Source organism: Phalacrocorax aristotelis, unplaced genomic scaffold (genome assembly GCF_949628215.1).
Source record: "Phalacrocorax aristotelis unplaced genomic scaffold, bGulAri2.1 scaffold_84, whole genome shotgun sequence".
Taxonomy (NCBI): Eukaryota; Metazoa; Chordata; class Aves; order Suliformes; family Phalacrocoracidae; genus Phalacrocorax; species Phalacrocorax aristotelis.
In genome coordinates this window covers 146,311-165,282 of record NW_027441219.1, presented here as the reverse complement: position 1 = coordinate 165,282, position 18,972 = coordinate 146,311, and the positions used below count along the sequence as shown (strand labels likewise).

The window sequence follows — 18,972 nt, the reverse complement described above, 5'->3', positions numbered from 1 at the left end:
TCGGCTGAAGCTGGAGACGCCAACGAAAGGTAAAGCAGAAGAAACTGAAGGCGCTCTGGCTGCCAGCTGCCTTCCTGCTGCAGGCAAGAGAGAGCCTGTCCCTGCAGGTGAGGGAGGAAGGATCCCCCTTCATAGCCCGCAGCGGGCCGGGCCAGGCCACCAACGTGCACCGCAGGGTCCGTACGCGGTAACCCGGAGTTGGGTACGGGCGTGTAGTGCACGAGCGAGCTAGGCTACGTGCCGAGGAAGCCTCATCTCGTAAGAGCGGTAAGACACCCACGTATCCTCTTTAGGTGGAGGTCGGCCTAGAGTCTGGAGCTGCAGAAGAGGCAGGGAGGAGAGGAGGGGAAAGAAGCATGTGAACGGCTAAATTGTGCCAGCAGCGCTGAGAGCGAGAGTCGCGGTGAGTCCTGGGCCAGTGGGGCCCCGTTGCCTCTCTTGTGCGTCCTGGGCCCTCCCTGTCTCTCCCCCGGCCCCGTCTCTTTCCTTACCTGCTGCAAAATTTTTTTTTGTTTGTTTTTTTTTTTTTTTTTTTTGCACCCCCCCGCACCTTCTTTCTCCATCTCGCTCTGAGTGGCTCCCTGCCTCCCTGTCTTTTCAGTCCTCCCTCTCTCTGTCCTGTAGCCTGTGGCTACTTTTCTCTGCCTCTCTCTGCCTGCACTGGATTCCCCCTCGGCGCAGGGGCCCGTAGCAGTAGCGCGGGGAAGGAGCGGTGTGTCCAGAAGCCCCTGTGGAAGGAGGCTTTGGTCAGGGTTGATCTGCGGTAATAACGGTTGCTGTTTCCTCTTTCCCTCTCCCAGAGGCTGTGCTCAGGATGGGGTTGTCTGTCCTTCCTGTTCGTCTCTTCCTCTCTCTATTCCTTTGCGCTGGTCCCTCTCCCTATTGTTTATTGTTTTGCTTCTCTGAACCTTTTTTTATTCCCAGCGTTTTCCCGTGACAGGAGCAGCAAAGAAGGGAGCGGAGCATCGGGGTATCCATGGAGAGAGCATTGGGCGTTCTCCTGTCTTTGTGGGGCTGACCCTGAGGAAGTGTGGTACGTGGGTCGGTAGCATGAATATATATATTTTGTGGGTGCACAAACCCGTTTCAGAGTGTCAGAGGGTAAGGGTTTTGTTCTGTTCAGTGTAAACATTGTTCTGTTTGGTGAATTTGTCGAAGATGAGAGTTCAGTGGGGGAGGAAGTCAGCTCTCTGGCTGGTTTGAGGGTAAGGTGGGCTGTACGTGTTTGTCGGTCATCTCTCACCTGCCAGATGTTTTGAACTAGTTGTATCTGGTTTTCGTAGGGAGTCACGAAGGGGTTTGGGGCTCCCCAGTGGCGGGTGCTGTGGCCAAAAGAGAAAGCAGGGTCACAGAGTGCTTCATTTACGGGGCTGGCCTCGGCCATCTACTGCACAAACTTCTGGTATGTAGCAATCGGGACTCGATTTCCTGAAGGAGGAGAGGATGATGGAGCTCGTTATAAGAGCATAATCGTTTTGTCTTCTTTTGGCAGTACGGGCACCCGAGGACCAGCTTGCTTTTGAGGAACGGCACGAGGATGTTGGTGTCGACGCTCAGCAGAGGAAGGAAGCTTCTTTTGGAGGCCAAGAAGATGAAGTAGACTGCTTATTTGTTGTGTTTGATTTTCATTGCGGGGATGGGGAGGGGTGGAACATGCAAAACGCGGTCCTGGGCAGGGGAGGTTTCTGATGTGGGAGGCCGTGAGAGAGACCATGGACGCTGCTGGACAGGCGTTAGAACCCGTTGCTCAGGTTGGACGGACCCAGCAGAACCACCGCACCATCTTAAGTAATGCCTGCTCACGTACTGAGATTTTAGTAGTTGCCCCCGCATCAGCTTTGGCTTTTCCTCGTCGAGCTTGTGTTTTGGCAAGAAGCGTCTTTCGTTAAGCGTTTGGGTCTAAGGGGTGTCCGTGAGGCTACGTGGTGCCCATCCCCATGAGATTTTGTGACCATCAAGTGATATTCAGCATCCATCTTATGCCCGTCTCCTGTAACTACTCTGCAGTTTTCGCTTAAGGCTTGATAGCGCAGCGTTAGCTGAGGGCGGCATTTCCCCCGCTGGCCCCTCCACGCCGACGGCGTTTCCCCTGCCGGCCGCTGTCCGTTCCCTGTAACTGTGACTCTTGTCCCGGCAGAACCTTTGCCAAAGCCACCTTTGTGCTCCACAGCAGTCTGTTTTCTGTCTCGAGTATGTTTCTTTTCGGTATCCGATACCCCAGAGCTGTGTACCGTTGGCTCAGGTCTCTTCTTGAGCTTCTGCGAGAAGAGAGAGCCTTCATCTGTTTTAATCCATGTGTCTCCTGGGGTGTTTTTTTGTTGTCCTTTACAATTTAGTTTTGCCCCAGCTACTGAGGTGTTAATTTAGCTGCTTCATACGGTTCCCGATACGCTTGTGTATTTCCACGTTTCTTTTCGTGTTTTTTGTCCTTTGAGACTGATCTAGTTCTGTTAAAGGACTGAGCGAGAGAGAGCGTTGAGGTGACTCCGAATGGTTGATGGCTTTACAATAAATGATTTACTTTATAACCAGAGATATTTTTTGAGAAGGGGTTCTTAAAAGATTTCGTTCTGCTTTGCCATTCCGCTGGGGTAGATGAGCCCCAGCCTTTTTTCAGGAGGCTCATTCTGCTCCTGGGCTTCTCTGGTACTGTTCCTTGAGTTGGTTGCAGGTTTTGAGCTGTCTAAGCTCTTTGGGTAGGTGTGTTTTGACATTCAGAGATGGGGAGGTTTCTGGTTGAGGTAAGAGATTAAGGAGCAGTCAAAGTTGAGCAGCAGATATATATTAGGAAGTACACTTGTACGAGCTTTTGTTTTCCCTTGGGTCAGTAAGTTTTTGTTGGGTGTTCAGGGGTAGCAAGATGGTCTAATAGTGTGTTTTGGATTATTTGGTTTTGTGGGGGTGTTATGGTTTTGTCTGGGTTTTTTTGTTTGTGGTTTGTTGGGTTTTTTTGTGTGTGGTAGGTTTTTTGTTTGTTTTGTCTTGTTTTCCAGGAATTTTGACTTGACTGAAGGTAGAACCTTATATTTTTTCCACCAGTTTTGCCTGTGTTGTGCAAGTTGTTGACGTTATCTCTCAATAGGACTGATGGTGAGATGCTGCGGTAGGGGTTAGGGTGAGTGTGTTGTACACATCTGTATATGGAGCTCTAGCCTTCCTTCAGAAAGCAGCAGGGACGTAACGCATAGTGTGTGTCGGTGTACGGGACTGCTCGTCGCCTTTCCCGATCGCCCGCAGAGTACCACGTTGTCCCGAGAACCTTTGCAGCTTGCGGCAGGTCCCTTGTAGATTATAAGCATCAGGGCTTCTGTTATTTTGTGGGCCTGTAGAGAGCACGGAGTCTGCGGGAAGCCGGAAGGTGGGAGGTGCTCGCAGAACGCGGGGCAGAGGTGGGAAGGGCGGCTCCCGAGGAGCGGCTGACAGAGGGGCTTTAGGGGTGCAAATACAGGGCAGGAGCTGTCGGGAAGGAGTGAGGTTCCTTCCCTGACAGTTCAGGAGGAGAGGAGGGGTTTTTGAAGTCTTGGTACCGGGGAATGGTTGGGAAAGGGGTGTTTAAGTGTTAGCTAATGGTCGTGTTCTGTGTGCAAGCAGCCTCCGGTAGCCCAGTCTCCTTCCCCGTATGTGTCAGCACGGCCACTCGAGCGTGCTGTCTGCCGAGAGGTTCTCCACGCGGCTGTTCATGGAGTCGCTCAGGAGTGAGTTACCTACAAAAGGAGAGTGTGTCGCTACACCAGCCACGCCTGTTTGCTTCCCGTATTGCTTTTGGCATTTGCCCTATCGGTGTCCGCCTGTGCTTGAGTCATCTGACACGAACTGTGATTTTTGTGTGTTGCGTGGTTTGACTTTTTCTTGCAGTTTAAGTAACAGGTCGAGGGTTAAGCAGGACAGTCGAGCGAGGCGTGACGGCAAAGGCGAGCAGATGGCGTCGTGTGCTGTGACGGGGCGGGCTGTGAGGTCACTCGTCTGGGATTTCTGCCTTTGGGGTCTCTGTGTTGCCGAACAAGTCGGTCAAAAGGATTTGTTAGTTTGTTTTGCGTGGTGAGCTCTTGATTTTGGAAAGCAGTGTCCAACATCTGTGTGCCTCTCCGTATTTCCCCAGAAGTGGGCCCGGCATTGAAGGTGACGGTTCCCCAGCCATCGGGGACGGACCGAGAATGCGAGCAGGCACCTGACGTGGCCACTGACCCGGGAGGCACGGATTGGGAGGTGAGCGGAGCCGTGTTGGCACGGTAGGGGAAAGGATGAGTCTGGAATGTGGCTGTTGGTGCAGATGCGCGGTAGGGAGCCGGACACGGAAGGGAGGGGGCGAACAGAGCATCGTGAGAAGGTAGGTCAGCACGTGACAACGGAGGGGTCGTGCAGTGTGAGCACCTATGTGACTAGTTAATGAAGGGACTCACAAAACTATATGCAAAGCGGGATGTCTGCCCCGAGCTCGTTGGGCAAGGTGAGCGATGAACAGGGAGCCGTAGCAGCTGTTATTTTTGAGGTGTGGAATTGTTTGTGAGCGGGCGGCCGCTTCCAGGCGCAGGGGTCGCCTTGTCTCTCTGGTTCTCTAGGCACCGTAGGTGGCGGCGGCCACGACATCCAGCCTCATTAGAGCGTGGGGGAGCGGAAGTTCACGGCGCTTCCGAGGAGGCTGTTGTTGCGGAAGTGGCCGGCGTTGAGTGGTGCGATGCTGAGTGATGGCACCGCACGTTTGGAGATGAAGAGTATCCGTGTGACCGCAGCCCCATCCTACGTAGCCTGTGTGGCCTTTTTAAAGGATGGCTTTTGAGCCCCCAGATTTGGAAGGGAAGCTGAGGGGCCGATGCGGTCTTTGTGCGGGTGGCCGGTCGGTTGGGGGAAGCGCAGGTGGGGCAGGCAGGGGTTGTAAAATCAGCGGAGGGTACCGTTCAGAGACCGGACACGTTTGGGCCGAGAGAGGTTGTGGTGTCCTTTCTGCAAAACAGAAGCATCTGCCAGGCAGGGGGAGTTCCTGCCTGTGCTTGTGCTGTTGTGTGGATTTTGTAGTCTGTCTTTGTTCCTTACTGTACTCGGGTCTCGATGTGTCTGTTGTTCTCCGTGCTGAGCAGGCACCTAGGTAGCAATATTGAGGGTTTTGCAAGCCCTGGCTCATCGGCATAATGGTAACCGAGAGCTTCCTTTCTCGCATTTTAAGTCTACTGCATAGATTTGTCTTGTGTCTGAAATATTAGACCTTTATAGAAGGTCATCTTTTTGCAGCGGTGATTAAGGCGGCCTCGATACTGCTGCTGAGGAGCAGTCTGAATACGCAGAGCCCTTTTCTGGGACCTGTTCCCTGCACCTGAACGTTCTGAGGTCTTTAAGAGTGGCTTGTCGCTCGTACGTCGTCCTAGTTGTGGGTATATGGTTTTATTGCAGGTGATGATGGTAGGTGACTTCTCTGCGGATGCTATAGCTTCTTCCTCGCTGCCGTATAGATCTTCTCGCCCGGTGGCATCTCTGGGCCGGAAGTCCGTCGTCTCGGTGAGAGTTTTCTTAGGTGCCTCGATCGCGTCGCTTGTAGTATTTGTGAGCGGTGTCGGTCCGTGCATGTCGATGCCTGTGTCAGAGCTGCTCCGCCTGGGGGTGTAGCAATGGTAGAGCGGAGGAAAGAATAGCAATAAGAGTATATGGTTAATGTTAATATGCATAGACTGTTTTGGCAACGCCCGTACAACCCTCGTCGGAGCGAGTGGCCGTTGGCAGCGGGCGAGGATGGTAATTTCCGGGGTGTTTTGTGGGTGCCGAGGGGATGACCGTAGCTGCCTGGGAGAGGCAGCTAGAGTGCTAGCTGAGCAGAGGGCACCTCTCAGCTGTTCAAGCTTGTACGTGCGTGGGGCTTAACATTTGATTGAAGGTATTTCCTTTAATGGCATGCAGTAGTTGGGCTCTAGATGGTATTCCTACGTGGAAGCAAGACCTGTGGAATGGTTAAGCTGTTGCTGTGCGTCCAGGTGACTTGTTCTATCATGCTGTTCTTGCAGAGGATGAAGATGGAGCTGTGCAGGGTGATGGAGCAGAGCTGAGTAGAGCACACTAAGGCAGCGGGTCCGTGTGCGGGATTAAAGGGAAGATGCGACCGAAGGCTATTTGAGGAGCATTTCAGGCGAGCTGGGTCGCAGTGAGGGGGCGCATGGGGCTGGTGACTTTGTTCTCTTTGCTCTCAGGAGCACAGCGCTATCCCTAGGGGCTGGCAAGGTCCTAATTGTGGGGCCGGCGCCCATCGGGTGCTTCTTTTTGCGTTACAGTTTAAAGCGTGGATCGCTCTGATGTTTGAGGAGTTTCTGGGCAGTTGTCGTCTGCGGCGTCGTTCCCAGATGCGTGAACAGCTCTGCTCTGTCGCTGTCTGTTTTCAGGGAGCGTGATTTCTTCCCTGCATCCTTACGTTCTTAGGTCTTGTAGCTGGGCTTCTTGTGCCTCCTCCCTCTCAGTTTTGAGAGGAACTTCTTGTCACGGGCCCTGACGCTCTTCTAATCATTTTGGATCTCGTTAGGGCCTCCTTGCATCCCTGTCAGGGTTCTGCAGGTCTTGTTGCTGGACGAGCTCTTCCGTCCAGTTGTCTCTGTGTTTGCCGAGAGCGTTCTCTCGTCTTGGAGGCGCGCGGTTTGTAGTGTTTCTCATAGCGTTGGTGTGTGCGTTTTGTGAGTTTGGCTCGGAGCCGCCTTGCTGGCCGTGTAGAGTCGGGTAGGTGGCACAGCGATGAGAGCTTAGGGTTCATCTCTTGCTGTGCTAAGGCTGTTGGGGGAAAGGTGGTACCGTCATCTCGGATGGAGTGGCCCTCCTCAGCAGGCAAGGACCGTAATCACCGTGACGTTTTGTGGGCTCGGAGGCCGTGACCGTGGCTATCTGGGAGAGGCAGCTAGAGTTCAGCTGAGCAGATTACCTCTGCAGGGTGTTCAAGCTTGTACGTGCGTAGGGCTTCATGTTTGATGTCATATGTTTGTTTTTAATGGCAGGTTATAGTCGGTGTTCAGGAACAGTTAAGGTACTGCTGTGCAACCAGGCGACTTGTTTCGTATTGGTTTTGGAGATGCCGAGGGACGAGTCGTGCAGGGCGACGGAGGGGAACTGAGGGGGGACCGATGTAAGCGGGTGAGTCGGTGCGTGGTGTATATAGAGGGAAGATGTGACCGATGCCTCTGTGACTCCATTGCTCCTTGCGTTTGTCTTTTGTTTTGGTTTTGAAGTAGCGTAGCAATGAGCAAAGGAGGCAAGTCGAGCAAGGCGAGTGGTGATTGGTGGGCTGAAGTAGCAGCTCTTTTCTGAGGTGTTGTGTTGCTGGTGAAGTTATAAGCAACGCGTGTCGTTTGGGTGTTACGGACGGCGGGCGAGGTGCCGTGTTCAGCTGCAAGTGACGTAGGCCGGGTGGGAGGCTGTCGAGGGAAAGGGGTGCGAGACGGGGATCGGTGCGGGCAGGCTGTGGCATCGGGCAGCATCTCAGGAGGTGCCTTTTCGCTTGGCTTTTTGCAGGTGCCGCTGGCAGGCTCGGAGTGCTGCTGCCGCACGCCTATGAGAGGTCTGAGAAGGTGGGGCAGCGGCCAGCATCTAAGACCAGAGAATGCTGTGGTCCGTCGTCGAGCTCTTCAGTTTTGTAGGTAACACGTGGGCCGTCTTTGGAACGGCGTATGAGCATTAGAAGTGAGCTGGGTAGTAATGAGGAAGTCACGGGGCGGTGATTTCTCACGAGCGTAACGGTAGTTTACTGTGTGTTGATACGTTTGGTGCCACAAGCGATGACGGAAGCGGGGTGTGATGCTGGAATCTGTGCAGAGCAGGTGAGCCGATGGGCATGTTCGTTTTGATGAGGGGGGTGCTCTGGAAGAGATCTGTGTTGACCTGTGTGATACTTATTGCTGGCTCTGGGTTTTTTCCTTTTTTACATGATGAAGAGGCACCTGGCCACTGCAAGAATATCCTGGTTAGCTGGTGTGTTTCTTGTTGTGAAAGGATGCATAATCTGACCCATCTGAAAGCCCCACAGTGTGACTTTTGTTAGGAAGAGATTTTGAAGAATTGAGATATTTCTTATTCAGTGAGGTTGCATTCTATGAACTTGCCATCAGAGTGCATCTTAGAGACAGTGTCTTTGTCAGCAGAACTCATCAGCACAAGACTTGCAAAGTATTGCTTTTTTTTAAAGACAAAAAAATCCATGGTCCTTGCGGAGATCCAAGCACAGCACATACTCCAAAGGTTGATGGCATTGGTAGTGCTTGGGTTCTCAGTTGTAACAGTCGAGATACCATAAAATGCGGTTCGCCTGCATGCTTCGGTACAGCCGAACGCATTAGCAGGTCTGCCGGTCCTTCTTGGTAGCCCCGTGTATTGCAACACTGGGGATTTGATTTGTGTGGTTTTTTGTTGTGGTATTATTTTTCCCCCCCCCCCCAAAAAAGTAAAACTGTATCGGGGATCTCTTCACTCACCGATTCTTCTGTCATAAATGAAAGTTTAAAAAAAAGCTAACATCGTCTGATTTACGACGTGACTTGCGCTCTTTCAGCTGTAACTGCCAAGCAGATGTAGGGTACGATTTGTTAGGTGTACTTAAGCAGGTAGGTATTTGTTGTAAATATTTAATGAGGGGCGACTGAATGTTGTGGGGGGGTGTTTCCTGCCGGTATTTTGAGGGAGCGCTCTTAAGTACTTTATTTCAGTCTCGCTTTCGACGCGCGTTTCCCTGGCAGTTCAGCAGCATCTCTTGGGCGGGGCAGCCGGGCGGACGTCCCTCCCGACTCCGTAACACGCCAAAACCCCCCAGTCACGTTGCTGCTGTGTATTTTGGAGATAGATAATCTTATGGCGGGCGTGAACGGCTGTGCGAGTTGAATGAACGCAGAAGGAAAATGGAAAGCTTTTAGAGCCTAGACGCTCATATTGGATGTGCGTAAACACGCGCCCGCCTTCTCAGCACAAAGTGAATTACTGAGATTTATTCTTAATTTTTTACGTTACTCTTTCAAGTTTGACACGCTTCACTTCAGGCTTCGTGGAGCCAGGCAGCAAGACGTGCGGCGGCAGGGCGAGGGCTGTAGCTGCTGCGGTGGGTCTGTAAGCGGAGGTTCCGGTTCCGGTACAACTTTGCCCCGCAGCCTCACGGGGTTATCTCCCCGCAGCGGTGCCGTAAGGAAGGGATGAGACGTTTTCCAGCACCAGCCAGAGCGTTCAGTGTTACGCGAAGGATCTGTTCAAAATGGTATCGGTTAGTCTTAATACCGTTTTCAAGCGTTCCAATCACTCTAGCTTTTAAAGGATGTGTTGTGTTTTGACGTGACCCGTTTGCCTGGAATCTTGCTGCGGCTCAATTTCCTTCCTACCCCTTATGCTGACTGAGCTCCTCCATTTTCTTCTGTGCTATTTTATTAACGTGCTGAAATATAGTTTGGGATTTCTGTTTTTCAGATGTCGTCTAAGTGTCTCGTGATGCTCAAGAGATGCCTGCCGGTCGTTAAGCGTGGTGAAGGTAAGGGGCCATCCCTCGGCCTGGAGGCTCCTGGCTCTGTCTCCAGCGGGTGCCCCGCAGGTGCGGCCGCGAGGGCTGCCCGGTGGGGAGAGTCGGGGCCCCCAGGGACCGGGGCTGTTTGTCACCCCGGGGAGCCCGTCCCAGTGCGGGAACATGTCCGAGCGGAGCCCGAGAGAGACGTGACACCGTCCTCTGGCACGCTCCTGCTCTGCCGTGGGGCAGCCGCCAGCCTGCGGACAGGGGCTGGGGGGGCTGCAGCTGTTTGGGGGGCTGCCCCACCTTTTAGATTTTAGCAGAGCTCCCCCTTTTCTGGGGGGTGTGGGAGGGGTGTGCGTGTACCTTTGTAAATGGCACTATTAAAGTAATGAGCTGCAGGTTGGAGCAGGTTCCCTTGTTTAGTGCCCTTCTTGGGGGTGAATAAAATTGGGGGAGTCCTGGGGGGGGTGTGATGATGTCATGTGGGGTGCCCTGGTGTCACTGGGGGAGCTGATAATGCGTCAGAGGAACAGGTGAGTGGGGGCGTCATGTAGGGGTTCCCCCCCAAAAAGGGGGGTTACAGCCCCAAAATGCCTGAAAATTCAGGGGGGCTATTACAAAAACCTCTTATATATATTGACATGTGTAATATTAATTTATAGATGCATAAAGGGATTTTGAAATAAGAACTTATCTCTCCTATATTATATAACGGATTTCGGGATACAAAAATTCTGCATCGAGATGCAGGGTTTTAAAACACAAAAGTAACTCGACCGTCTATATATCTAGATCAAAAAATAAAGGAGTTTAAAGTGAAAAGGATAGATGAAGGAATTCAAAGCAGAAGAAAGTCTGACTAGAGCGAGCATCTACGCTTAGTGTGTGTTACATAGTCTAAGTAGATGTGTAATCTAAATAGAGGTTATATAGAGTGAAATAAGCCGAGGTATAACTGTAAGTAGATGTCTAAATAGAGAAGTCGAAAAAGATTGAAGTGTCAAAGGGTAAGTAAGCAGATAGCTAGCCTAAATAGCTGTTTTATGTACGTGTTAATATGGAAGTCTAAACAGGTATGTGTAAAGAGATATTCTGTGTAAGTGTAAATAGCCTAAATAGGTGTAAGTGTAAATATAATAGCTAAGTCTAAACAGATGTTGTATGTAAATGTAAAACAGATAGTATATATAAAATATAGATGTACTCCGTAAGGATGTGTAAGTAGACACATAGTGCAAATGTCTATGCTATGTAAGGTTTTAAAATGCAAAGAAACCACGTTGATAGAGATGTTTATAGAGAAGATTTAAAAATTAGACACACAGCCCACCCCCCAATCAACTGAAGGCACAAAAGCGCTTTCAAATGCTGCCCCTTCCCCGTTCTTCTCCCATCCCGATTTGGGGCCGATTCCCCCAAATGGGGACTTTCCCCTCTGGGGCTGCGTAGGCAGCCTGGGAGCTGCTGCCAGGGCAGACACACACTCCAAAGCCCCTGAGTCTGGGTCTGCAATGGGGGGTGAAAAACCCCAAACAGGTTTGGGGGAAAGAAAACAATTCGGGGCTCTTGGGAAAGCCCACTCCTGCTGGGTTTGTGCAGTTGGAAAGGAGGGGGGTAAAAAAAGCGGGGGTGGGGGGGCGGAACCCTGCTAACCATTCTCATGCACAAAAGCAAAAAATCGCCAATTTCAATGTTGTGGAAAGGGTGAAAAAAACCCGGAAGTGAACCGTTTGGAAAAGCAATCCCAACTTTTACCTTATGGAAAAGCAAAAAAAAAAAAAAACCCCAAACGAACAAAACCAAAGTAACCCGAACAACAACAAAAAAAGCCAAACCATCCAACCGGAAATCACCAAAACTAAATAAACCCACCGAAAACCCTAAACTGGGGAAAATTTGGGGTGAAACACCGGCAGTTTGAGGGGCATTGCTGGGGCTTATCTGGAATGGATTCGCCGGAGCGGGTCAGTTATCTGGAGCGGATCATCTGCTGCAGGTTAGCCCAGGTGAGTTGCCCGTTGTGGATTATCCTGGGGGGACCCCCTGGTGTCAGTCATCCCCATGCATGTTCCCCGTGGCGTGTCTGCCCAGACATGCCCCTGTCCAGCGGTGTCCGCCTCCTCCCCCGCCCTCCCTCTGCGTGTGTCTGTGCCCTCCCAAACGCTTTCCCCTGACATGGCCCCCCCGCATGACTCTTTTTTCCCCCGGTGACGTCCTCCCTCTCCCTGGCCTCCTGTTCTGTGCTCGCTGAAGCCTTATGCTTACGCAGGATGAGCAGAGCAGGGTGCTGGCAGTGCAGAGGCGAGGCGAGGCGCTGCCAAGCCAACGAAGCCCAAGGCTCAGCAGCGCACAAGTCCTTTGCAGGTCAGCCACTGGCACCTGGTCTGCCTGGCTGCCCCGTGCCCTGACGCACAGCTGCCCCCCTCACCCCAGGCAGCCTGCCTTCGGAAGGGCAGCTGTGTTCCCCTGATTGATTTTCTTCTTTAACCCTCTAGGACCTGTTGACTTGCTGCTCTCCCTGTCACAGCCCTGATGCCGCAGGCCTACAGCAACTGATGGGGCTCACTCCGGGGGGGTGGGGGGTGGGAAAGGGGACCTTTCTCCCCAGGTCGTTTGTGCTGCTTCTCCTCCCTAGGGCGTGGGGTGGGGGTGAGTGGGGCAGGAGGGAGGACGGTAACGGCCACCTGATTTTTAAAGCAGTCGAGACGGAAGGACTAAAATGCTCGAGGCACTTTGGTGGTGGGCGGTGCGGAGGCAACGACTGACACTGCTGGGGCTGCGGGAGTGGGGAAGGTGCAGAGAAACATGAGCTCTGCGCACGCAGTAACAGTTCCGTTATCCCGGCGAACGTGACCCAGAGCCGGCGCGGGTCTTGCCCCAGAGAAGAGTGACGGACGTCGTGCCGGTGCCGCCGTGCTGTGCTACGGCAGCCGGGAATCGCGCATGCGGAGTGGCGATGGTGGACCCTGCTGACACCGTGCGGCCAAAGTGCGGTACCGCACCCGGAACAGACGCATGCGCAGTGGCGACGATGTGTCACTGCTCGCTGCTGCCACCGAGCGACCGAACCGCGGAACAGCGGGGGCCAGCTGCGCTACCCTGCTCGCGGCAGTCACCGAGCGCTCAAAACCGGGTACTGCAGACGGGCAGCCGCCCGTTCCCGAGGGTGAAGTTTTTTCGCTGGTCGCTGCTGCCACCGTGCAAGCAGATTCCGGTACTGCAGCCAGGCAGTTCCGTATGCACAGTGGCGCTTTACTTTCTGCCCCTGCTTCCACCGACCGCCCAAACGCTCGCAGTGCAGGTGGGCAGCCGCGCATGCGCAGTGGCGCCTTTTTGTGCTCGCTGCTGCCACCGTGCGACCAAAGAGCGGTACTGCAGGTGGGCGGCCGCGCATGCGCAGTGGCGCCTTTTTGTGCTCTCTGCTGCCACCGTGCGACCAAACAGCGGTACTGCAGGTGGGCGGCCGCGCATGCGCACTGGCGCCTTTTTGTGCTCGCTGCTGCCACCGAGCGACCGAACCGCGGAACAGCACGGGGGGAGCTGCGCTACCCTGCTCGCGGCAGTCACCGAGCGATCAAAACCGGGCACTGCAGACGGGCAGCCGCCCGTTCCCGAGGGTGAAGTTTTTCCGCTGGTCGCTGCTGCCACCGTGCAAGCAGATTCCGGTACTGCAGCCAGGCAGTTCCGTATGCACAGTGGCGCTTTACTTTCTGCCCCTGCTTCCACCGACCGCCCAAACGCTCGCAGTGCAGGTGGGCAGCCACGCATGCGCAGTGGCGTCTTTTCTGCTCTCCGCTGCCACCGTGCGACCAAAGAGCGGTACTGCAGGTGGGCGGCCGCGCATGCGCAGTGGGCCTTTTTGCTCTCTGCTGCCACCGTGCGATCAGACCGCGGTACTGCAGGTGAGCAGCCGCGCATGCGCAGTGGCACCTTTTTGCTCTCTGCTGCCACCGTGCGATCAAACCGCGGTACTGCAGGTGGGCAGCCGCGCATGCGCAGTGGCGCCTTTTCGTCTCTCTGCTGCCACCGTGCGATCAGACCGCGGTACTGCAGGTGGGCAGGCGCGCATGCGCAGTAGCGCCTTTTTGTGCTCGCTGCTGCCACCTTGCGATCAAACCGCGGTACTGCAGGTGGGCGGCCGCGCATGCGCAGTGGCGCCTTTGTGCTCTGCTACCACCGTGCGACCAGACCGGGGTACTGCACGTGGGCAGCCGCGCATGCGCAGTGGCGCCTTTTCTGCTCTCTGCTGCCACCGAGCGACCAGACCGCGGTACTGCAGGTGGGCAGCCGCGCATGCGCACTGGCGCCTTTTTGTGCTCGCTGCTGCCACCGAGCGACCGAACCGCGGAACAGCACGGGGGGGAGCTGCGCTACCCTGCTCGCGGCAGTCACCGAGCGCTCAAAACCGGGTACTGCAGACGGGCAGCCGCCCGTTCCCGAGGGTGAAGTTTTTTCGCTGGTCGCTGCTGCCACCGTGCAAGCAGATGCCGGTACTGCAGCCAGGCAGTTCTGTATGCACTGTGGCGCTTTACTTTCTGCCCCTGCTTCCACCGCCCGCCCAAGCCCTCGTAGTGCAGGTGGGCAGCCGCGCATGCGCAATGGCGTCTCTTCCTGCTCGCTGCTACCACCGTGCGATCAGACCGCGGTACTGCAGCTGGGCAGCCGCGCATGCGCAGTGGCGCCTTTTGGCTCTCTGCTGCCACCGTGCGATCAAGCCCGGGTACTTCAGGTGGGCAGCCGCGCATGCGCAGTGGCGCCTTTTCGTCTCTCTGCTGCCACCGTGCGATCAGACCGCGGTACTGCAGGTGAGCAGCCGCGCATGCGCAGTGGCGCCTTTTTGCTCTCTGCTGCCACCGTGCGACCAAACCGCGGTACTGCAGGTGGGCAGCCGCGCATGCGCAGTGGCGCCTTTTTGCTCTCTGCTGCCACCGTGCGACCAAACCGCGGTACTGCAGGTGGGCGGCTGCGCATGCGCAGTGGCGCCCTTTTGCTCTCTGCTGCCACCGTGCGACCAGACCGCGGTACTGCAGGTGGGTAGCCGCGCATGCGCAGTGGCGTCTCTTCATGCTCTCTGCTGCCACCGTGCGACCAAACCGCGGTACTGCAGGTGGGCAGCCGCGCATGCGCAGTGGCGTCTCTTTCTGCTCTCTGCTGCCACCGTGCGATCAGACCGCGGTACTGCAGGTGGGCAGCCGCGCATGCGCAGTGGCCACCCTTTGTATTCTGCTCGCTGCTTCCACCAAGCGACCGAACCCCGGGACTGCAGGCGGGAGCTGCGCTACCCTGGTAGAGATTTCCACCCGCCCCTTACCCGATCGCGGCAGTCACCGGTCGATCAAAACCGGGTACTGCAGACGGGAAGCTGCCCGTTCCCCAGGCTGAAGTTTTCCTCTGGTCGCTGCTCCCACCGTGCAAGCAGATGCCGGTACTGCAGCCAGGCAGTTCCGTATGCGCGGTGGCGCTTTATTTTCTGCCCCCTACTTCCACCGAGCGCCCAAACCCTCGTACCGCAGGTGGGCAGCCGCGCATGCGCAGTGGCGACCTTTTAGCTCTCTGCTGCCACCGTGCGACCAAACCGCGGTACTGCAGCCAGCAGCCGTGCACGGGCTGTAGCGACATTTTGCCGCGCTCACTTCTCCACGCCACTTAGTGACCCCCCGCACGCTACGTGGTGACGTCACCGTGGGGGCCGGAACCGTGTAGGCACAGCCCCTAGCGACAGGTGTTGACCCCTTGCGATAGCCCGTTGAGGGCGGTCCTGATACCCCTCGCCACGCTCTTAGCAACGGGCCCTGCCCCCGGCGATGGGCAGGCGGGCCGTCTGATGTCCGACCCACCTGGCCCCACCCACCCACTTTGGTGCTGTGCGGTGCACTTTGCTCTCTGCTGCCACCCTGCGAGCCTTCATCCCTCGGGGGGGCTCGGCCCGCCCCTTTTGCGGGGCGCTGTGGGAAGGGCGGGGGCGGGGCCCGGGGGTCGAAGAGCCCCAGCCGGGGCTCGGGCAGCTCTTGCTGCCCCTGGGCTTCTCTGCCGTCGGTGCTCCCGTGTTCCCTCGGGCGGTCGCAGCTTTGGGGCTGTCTCAGCCCCCCGGGCAGGCGTGCTCTGGCGTTTAGAGAAGCGGAGGCGTTGCCTGAGGTAAGGATTCCAGAGCTTGGCACTCTTTGGCAGCATCTGTACTAGAAAGGTCCCTTGTGGCCTGCTTTGCTTTTTTTCTCCCGGGATGTTGTTTCGGGCGCTGAGGGGGCGGTGAGACGGTTTAGTGGTATGGTGTTCTGTTTGGGGTTTGTTTTTTGCTTTGCTGGTTTTCTTCCCCCTTGTGAGATCATTTCATTCATTTATCATTTCATATTATCATTTACCCCGCGCCATTTCCGTCCCCTTTGGGCAGCAGCGGATCTGCTGCCGCTTCAGGCGGCCGCTTTCTCGAGGGCAAGGAGCTGGGACGACAACGGGCCGCTGCAGGCTCTGGTCAGGGTAAGAGGCTGTTCCCTGGGGAGCCGGCGCAGGGGGAGCGGAGGTACGCACGGGCACTTGTCGGTGCCCCTGGCCGGTAAAGGGAAGGTTAAATTGTTAGAGTGCAAATAAATACATTTTATTTAGGGAGGAGTCGTGACTAAATTTAATCGCACCTATTACTGAGCAAACCAGGCAGTCATTATTCCTAATCTGTAATTAAAAAAAAAATAAAGGCAGTCCTTTTTTATGCCATAAATAGAGTTGCGAGTCATTAATAGCTCAATCTAAATACAGCCGTTATTACATCAACTGCAGGCATTAATGACTCCTGATCAGAAACAAAATAAGGACAGTTTTAGAATCTACAATGAAAATTGAACTGGAAAGCTAAATTGGGAGTGGGTAATACTGAAATTGTAACAGGGCTGTTAGAAAGTTCAGAGGCAGCGACAGCTCCTGCTTCCAACCCAAGCAGTAAACGAAGCTTTAGATTCTTAAATGAACAGAAATAAAGGTGAGCTGTTAAACAGTGGCTGGGTTCAAGCGTAGGCATTAAGAAAATTTGCAGGTGCGGGTGATTCCTGACGAGAACTAACAATTCCAGAAGATTTAGATTTAAAATGACAAAGCTAATGGAGTGCCACAACCGCCCGGATGTAACTGCAGCCGCTTTGGGGGAATGCCCCAGCCCTCCCCAACCACCGCTATTAATTACTGCCAAGGAGAGCGAAAGTGAAAGTAGAAGCAGTGCAGGTGAAATGCGAGCAGTACGCTTTTCCTAAGTCATCTCTTCGTGTCAGGAGAGGAAAGAAAATGGAAAGAAGATGTTTGCAGGGGGTCTGTGCTGGGTTGCCTGCGCGTCTCTTCCGTGCGTCCTTGAGGAGACATTTAGCTCCTGTTGGGCGCTCGCAGGTGGAGACAGGGCGAGCTGGAGGCGGGATCGGTGCCGGCCCTGAAAAAGGGATGGGCAACGAGCTGAGAGAAGAGGGGGCAAGGGCTGAAAAAGGGTCTCCAGTTCTGCAGGGAAGGCAGCGGGATGTGACTCGGCAACCGCTCTGAGGAGTGCAGGGTCATTCGCTGCGATGAAGTCAGGGTCTGCGGCTGGCCCGGAGAGGCAGCAGAAATCCCAAACTCTTTGCAGGGGTACCGGCCAGATTAGGGCAACACCTGAACAGTAAAACCATTTAGGGGAAGCAGAGCTGGGCTGCACCGCGTGGCCAACCTCCCTCTTCTCCGTGAGTCCCAAAGGGGCAGCTCCAAGAATGTGCTGAGAATTCATCCCTTGCGCTAAAAATGAGACGTAAGTAGCACCCACCCGTGAATTTTATTTTCTCTCTCGCTCTGCGGCTCCTGCCTGCTTGTCTCTCCTCAGTGTTCACCTGCACCCGTGCTCGGATGGGGCAGCTGAGGGAAGGTGCTGCCATCTCCCCAGCCCCGGCGGACCGCCCCTCAGCTGTGTCCTCTGTCAGGGAGCGTCGTCATCTCTCCTGCCTCCCAGAGCGTGTCCTGTAGTGGCAGACGCGCGGGCTTTTCCCTGCACGCGCATACGGGAAGGGAAGCACAGTGAGAGCTGGGCTTGTCAAAGAGTAACGGGGGTGGTGGGAAGCGTAGCTAGAACCGGAGAGCTACAGCGCAAAAGCAAAGCAGACGGGACACAAAAGTAAAATGGTGCACAGGAATGCTGAGGCGAGAACTCCCGCAGCACACAGGAAATCAGTGTCGGAATCTATTTTCTTCTGACTGCCAAATTAAAAATAATGGCACGCTTTGCAACGCTAAGCTCGCTCTGATCGTCTGAACTGTTTCTTTCCAACTCTCCACCGCCCCCAGCACACCGTTCAGCCTCCTCAGCCTGAAATGCCTTGTTTTCCTTCTTTTTTTTTTTTTTTTTTTTATGACAGGGCAACTTCTGTTCCCGAGGTGGTGCCCACAGTACAGCTATCTCTTCGAAGGCAGTTTGGTTTAGGTCAGAGAATGTTTAGCCTGGACTGAATCAGCCTCTGTTTCTATTTCTGGAAATCATCGGTCCTGTGCATAAAGCCCGGAAAAAAGGAAATATGAACCAAAGGACGTGGGGCCTGCAGGGGTAGGAAAATATTTGAGAAGAGGTTCAGTGGGGAAATGACTGTTTGTCTGTGGGGCGTCCAGGCAAGCAACCCAGCTGCTAGAAAGCGGCGCTGTCCCCAGGATGGCCTCGGCGGTCCCGTCGGAGTCGGGGGAACAAGGACAAGGCAGGGTGAAGCATCTGACCTGCCGTGTGGAACGTGACTGTACAAAGCACGTGTGATGCACTGCAAGTTCATTTGTTTAAACTGTGAGTTAAAGAAGGTGTGCAGTTGCTTTGTAAACAGCCGACGCTCTAAAGCTACACCCGTCTAACTGCTAGCTGTATTAAATCTATCGTATTGCTGTTTCTGCATTAAAAAAAGTAACAAACCAACACACCTATGTAAGCACGTCTAAGTACAATGGAAAACCACTGTTTAACGCGTGGCATGTGTGGGTTGTTTTTTTGGGGTGGGAGGGTGGGGTGTATGACAAAAACCTGCGAGAGACACACGCACACACGCACGTGTAATGTTTAGCGCTCACCTAAACCCAAAAAAGAAAATCCACTCTTTATTTTGCAGCATTAGCATTAGCTTCCAGCGCACAGCCTGAGCGCGTACCTCTGCTCTCACCATCTGCTCCCTCTTCAACCGTGTGTGGCTGTCATCATCAGCTTGCACAGGCTTTCCTCGTGCAAGTTTCCGCGACAGCTTACGAGAAGGCAGGGAAACAAACCCAGCAAGACGCGTAGTGCCTTCCTCTATGGGCTCCGTCCAGCCTTTGTTAAAATGAGCAGAAAAGAAATCTGCTGCTGCCTTTACCCTGACTGACTCTTACAGAGAGCATCTGACTTGACCCGCAGCAAAGCGATGCCCCAGGCAGCAGCACGTATTGGCGCGCGCCGCGGTTTCACCCACCTGTTTTACTGCGCCGGTCCTTTCCCACGGCCGATGCCGCAGATGTGGCGCGCCCCACCCCCAAACCTCTTTACGAGGGTTCCCTGGGCTCTGCAAGTCGCCTGC

The 18,972-nt window shown here is 54.6% G+C and overlaps 1 long non-coding RNA gene across 1 annotated transcript; it reads left to right on the top strand.

Annotated features, from left to right (window-relative positions):
- The first annotated feature begins 923 nt into the window (after nucleotides 1-923).
- Nucleotides 924-9,854, top strand: LOC142051122 (uncharacterized). The gene is made up of 6 exons (XR_012658304.1): nucleotides 924-1,033; nucleotides 1,284-1,402; nucleotides 1,493-1,596; nucleotides 4,100-4,206; nucleotides 7,477-9,208; nucleotides 9,409-9,854. It is a non-coding gene; the product is annotated as an uncharacterized LOC142051122 (long non-coding RNA).
- The last annotated feature ends 9,118 nt before the right edge of the window (nucleotides 9,855-18,972 follow it).